The sequence below is a fragment of the Theropithecus gelada genome, chromosome 2, assembly GCF_003255815.1.
Source record: "Theropithecus gelada isolate Dixy chromosome 2, Tgel_1.0, whole genome shotgun sequence".
Lineage (NCBI taxonomy): Eukaryota > Metazoa > Chordata > Mammalia > Primates > Cercopithecidae > Theropithecus > Theropithecus gelada.
The window spans coordinates 97,299,266-97,305,077 of record NC_037669.1 but is presented as its reverse complement, the minus strand read 5'-3'; positions in this window follow the sequence as shown (position 1 = coordinate 97,305,077).

Genomic DNA, 5,812 nt, shown 5'->3' with positions numbered 1-5,812 from the left:
GAGGCAGGCGCAGGGAGAGAGTAGAAGGTGGAGTGATAGGTCCAACACAGGCATGTCCCCTGACCCAGAGCAGGCTAAGCTGGGTGAGCTCTGGAAGGTCCCTAGTGCCCGAGGGAATGGAGGTCCAGGGACCCTCAAAGTGTAGGTACAGGTAAAGTCACTTAAAGCTGATGGATATGAGGATATGGATTTTTGCAGTCTCCTGTGTGTGTGTTCCCAGCCACATTTGCCATGGATCATTGTATACCACAGACTCTGCATAACAACAGGACACAAGGCTTTGCCCTCCCTGTGTCCATGTGTCAAGTGAGTAGTGCGCTGGGCATCACCTTGGGTATGAGGAGCATGACCCGGGAAGCCGTGCCTAAAGGGAATGCTAAGGGTGCCCTGCTTCTTGGACATCTGATTGCCTGGTTCTCACGACTGCTGCTTCATTTAAAACACACACCCACACACAACAGTGGGGTAGGATCCCAGGCATCTTGGATGATTTTCACATCAGGAATGAATGGATGCATCCTTTCTCTGCCCTGCCCACATGGAAGTTCTGCTGCCCACATGAAGGCACACCTAGTTCTGGTGGGTGACCATGGTGAATGTCAGGGATTGGGCTGCCCAACCTCCACCCCACCCTCTTTCTACGGAGCCTCCTGCACTGCTGAGACTGAAATGCTGCACACTCCATTACCCAGGCTCCCTTGCAGCTGGGCTCTGGATGCAAATTAGACTCTACCTTTCAGATGCTCTCCTGGGAGGGCTGTCTTCCTGTATGGACGTCCTCCTGTGCCTTTTAGCTATTTTCAGTTCACAGGCAAAGTGGTGGAGATGAGAGGTGTTCTAGAGCAGGCTTCAGTATCCACCTGCCAGCTTTCTGGGTCCCAAGGGTGGGAGGCTGGCAGAGTGGGGCTGGACTATGATTCCAGTGCCCAGTCACCAGCTTTGTGATGGTTGAGAGGTGGTTGTGACACTGGTAACAGCATCCTCATCCCTACATCCCAGCTCCATTTGTGGTTCTTGAACTCACAGCCACAGCAGCAGCCGCTGGGGTTGTGGCGTTTGCAGAATTGTTCCTTGAGGCTGACTCTAGAGCACACTCCCCCAGCCCTTCCAAGGATTTGCTAAACACTTTCTGTTTTGGAAGAAATCATAAATTCACAGAAGTTGCAAAGATAGTACAGGGAGGTCCTGTGTACCCTTCACCTAGATTCCCCTGTAGTTACATCCTCCTTAATTGTAGTGTGATATCAAAACCAAGAACTTGACATTGGTACAATATGTGTGATTTCACAGTCCTGTTATCACGTGTACACTCATCAAACACCTCGGCAATCAAGATAAAAAACTGTTTCATTGCCACAAAGATCTCCTGCACTCCTATATAGTCACACCTACCCCTTTCACTCTCTCCCATTCCTAATCCCTGGCAACCACAAATCTGTTCTCCATTTCTAAAATTTTCTCATTTCAAGAGGAATGTTACATAAATGGAACCACCCAGGATGTAAACTTTTGAGGTTGGCTTTTCTTCCACTCAGCACAATGTCCTCGAGATCATCCAAGTTGTCGATGTATCAGTAACCCAATCCCTTTTGTTGCTGAGTAGTATTCCGTGGTACAGATGTGCCACGGTTTGTTTAACGATTTGCCCATTGAAGGACATCTGGGTCATTTTCAGTTCTTGACTATTGCAAACAAATCTGCTTGGAACATTTGTGTACAGGCTTTTGTGTGAACATCATTTTCATTTCTCTGGGGTAAATGCCCAGGAGTCCAATTTCTGAGTCATAGGATAAGTACATGTTTAATTTCTTAAGAAACTGCTCATCTATTTCACAGAGTACCATTTTACATTCTTACCAGCAATGAATGTAAACCCAGTTGTTCTGCATGATTGCTGGCATTTGGTATTGTTGCTGTTTCTTATTTTAGTGGAGGCATGGTTGAGTCTTCCCTCTCTACCAGTGTCTCTATATTTGAACTTGGAAAATGGGGATGATTTGGGGATACTGGGGGATATTAACCTCACAGTTATACAGTAATCCACCCCCACCCCCATTTTCCATTAGTTGGAAAAGGTAGTATTGCAAAACATTGTTTATCAGAAATTCACATTGAACTGGGTGTCCCCTACTTTTGTTTGCTAAATTTAGCAACCCTAGGAAAAGGCTGACCTACCCGAACCAGTCAAAAGTCTGAAAGTACAACACTCAAAAACGCATCATTTGATTATTTCCACTAAATGTAAGCTCCCAGAAGGCAAAGATTACATCTTCTTGTACTTTTCGTTCCCAGGATCCAGGATAGAATTATCTCAAATTCTAAATTAGTTGTGTGTGACTTCATGAATTTTTTTCTTTGAGAAATGAAACTCCTTTGGTTAAAGGACAAACATAGCTGACTATGCTGCTGTTTGGAAGGGGTGTGTTTTTTAAAATGTTAATTAGAATTTATTTGGCTTTCAGAAATTCATATATAAACATAATGGAAACAGAAATGACACAGGAGGCTTCAGACCATGTCCCTTTAAGGTAACTCACTCTGCCCACCTGCTTTCCCATAGGCTCAGTGTGGCTAGAGCGGACTGCGAGGCTGGCTTTGTGCTGCTTCTGCGGTGGGACCTGGGCCCCACAACCTGTACCCTCCTGAAGGGAGGCCCACAGTGCCGGTCCACAGGTCAATGCAGCCTTGGTTCGCTGCCTCTGGTGCTGACTGCAGGGGCCTAGCCAGGCCATCATCACCACCATCGCTTGGACTGGGAGGGTGCAGGGCTGCACTTCTGCAGAGACCAGTGGTGGCAGCAGGAGGCTGCCTGCCTTCTGTCCTTCCCTGCATCTGGAAAAGGACTACTTGGAGGCCTGAAACTGCCCTCCTGTCCTGAAGGGTGGAAACCCTGGCTTAACTAGGTCTTCTGTCAGCTGTAGGCCACATGGACTGTTGGGCACCTGGACAGCCTGACTATATCGGGCTGTGGCTGATTGGAACAGCTGGAGGCTGGTCAGGGGCTGAGGAACACCTGAGGCATTCCTTATGGGTTTAAGTTATCACGTGGCCCCCCTGCCCAGATGTGGCACGCCCCTGCTGCCACCCCACCTACAGCCAGCAGGATGGTTTCAGAGTGGACTTACGGCAGAAGTCAGGGGGAAGAGGAGCAGAAGCCAAGGGCTGAGGAGCTCTGGCCCCGGGAGCCACTGGGTTACTTGTGACAGACTTTGGCTTAGTAGCTGTCTGCATATCCCAGACCTCAGCTCTCTCTTGTGCTCTTCCCTTCACCTGACTCTTTGATGGTTAAGATGCAGATTCATAATAAACAGGATAGAGAAATGTAAATGCCCTTGATGTTACGTAAGCTCTTAATCACTCCTGTGTGTGTGTGTGTATAGGAGTCATAAGAGATTATTTATACATTCATCCCCCTATGAATATGGAGATGATGGAGATGGTCTCTATTGTGTAGGGATGTGTGTGTTACATTGATGTATGTATTTGTCAAAATTCATGTAACTCTACACTGAAGATCTGTGTATTTCAACATAAACGCCAGTAAATGGTTTTTTTAAACAGCAGCAGCGGCAAAAGAAAAAATGCTGCTACTACTTAGTGCTGTCAAGGGGTGGCCTGGGCTGCTGGGCATGGATCCAGCTCCTCCGTGGAGCCTGGGGGAAGAAGGTTAATCTCCTAGTGATTGTACACAACATTCTCTAGCTAACCAGTCTTGTTTCCAAAGAGTAGTTGTCAGTGACATGGCAGTGGTCATGTCATAATGTTAGAGGAAAAAAAAGTGGGGGGGGCAAAGTTTCACATAAAGCAGATTCCCAATTTGTAAAAAAGTTTGGACAAAGGCAGAGATACGTATATTCATTGAGCCAAGGAACCATTCATTGACTTGGCTGTGACCCACATGACACAAACCCTCACTGAGCTCCCAGCCTGTGAGCAATGCCTCGTGGAGAGGTAAGTGCTTCCCGGGAGACAGTGGCGGGGCCAGCAGGGGTAAGGCTTTGTGGGTGTGACAAACTGGGTTTTCAAGAGAGCTGGCCCTTGGGCTAAGTGGTCTTCCTTTTAAATCAAGGTGTGCCGTACAGAAAGCACAGAGGTGAGTGAATGCACTAATGTGCCGTGTAAGCAAGATGGTGGCTTTCCTCAATGTCCACGGTGCAACCACCATCCAGACCACAATGTTGCCAACACACAACCCACTTGTGTCCATCCCAGTCTTTACCTCCCTTCCCGGTAACCACCATTCTGACTTCCATTGCTATGTTTGTATTCCTGTTCTAGGACTTCATACAAATGGAATCACACAGTAAGTATTCTTTTGGGTCTGCCTTCTTTTACTCAATGTTGTCTGACAGTCACTTCATTCTTTTTAAAATCGTCGTGTCCATTGTATGAATATACCTGTTGATGAACACTTGAATTGTTTATGGTGTTCGGCCGTTAAGAGTAGAACCATGGACATTTGAAGACATGTCTTTTTGCTGACATAAGCACTCATTTCTCTTGGGTATATCTCAAGAAGTGGAATTGCTGAGAGATAGGGCAACTAAGTGCTCAGCTTTAGTAAAAACCGCCAAATGGTTTTCCAAGGGGTTGTACCATTTCACTCCCCCAGCCCCAGCAGTGTCTGAGATCTCTGGCTTTGAGCTGAGTCTTGATGTGTGGGTTCTCATGGCAGTTTATGGTGGTGGCAGATGGACACTACAGTTAGGGAGAAAGATATTCTGGGTAAAAGGAATGTCATAAAGATCCATGGCGACCATGAAAATGCACCATTCAGATCTCCTGCAGCAGAGAACAAGGGGATGGCCCAGCTGCCATGCTGAATCCACCAAGTACTGATGCTGAGGCCACATTTCCCACTGCAGCTCCCAGGTGACGACTAGCACTGGGTGGTGGGCGGGGGGAGGGATACTTATCTAATGGACACCTTTGGCTCAAGAACTCCCTGATCAGCCTGCTGAGAGGTTCTCAGCACTGAGCTACAGCCTAGGCTCCACCTCCTCTCCCTGGCTTCTTTCCCTCTGCCCCTTACAGGAGTCAGACCTGCAGCAGGTCTCCCCAACAATAAAAGGCCAAAACTCCTCTTTCTTCAGGACAGATTTGATCTTGGGCTAACTTTCTAGCTCTGCTCCCAGGGAAGTCAGACAAGCCAGTTAGCTGGATGTCAGGTGCGGTATTAGGCCAAACTGCCCATGGGAGTTTTTGACCTCTGATTGATAAGCTACACCTGGGCTGGAAGGACAAAGAATAAGCTATACCATCTGGTAAGAAAGCATGGCCTTAGGCTTCCCTAAGTGCAGAAACTCGTAACTGGGCATGTCCCTTGAGGTACCCTGGGAACTCTGATTGTGGGTTGTTGAAAACACATTAACTCCTATGGGACATGGGCTTCTGAATCAAGATGGCCCTCAGAACTACTGATGTGAGGACTGCTCGTGTGGAAGGGAACTGCTGACATGGCCCTGCTGGCATGCTGAGCATCTATCTCCACCCTTCTACGAAACTCTGACGCCAGGTGTGGTCTGTCCAGGTCTTGCAAATCTGAATGTCTAGTTGAGCCTAAGAAAAACTCATGGTAGATACAGCTCTTTCTCCCCTCTGCCCTCTCCTACCTACTTCTAGGCTTTTATCCCATGTAGGTGGAACTGTGATATTAGCTCAGCTAGTCAAGATGAAATCCAACCAGCTTGCTCACTTTGCCATCCTGGACGCTTTCCCATTGCCACGTCTCCCTAGTTAACAATCAAGATTAAAGGGCACCTGGGTTTTGAAGACCGGCTCCCCTTCCTCCCATCCAATAAGAAGACTTGAC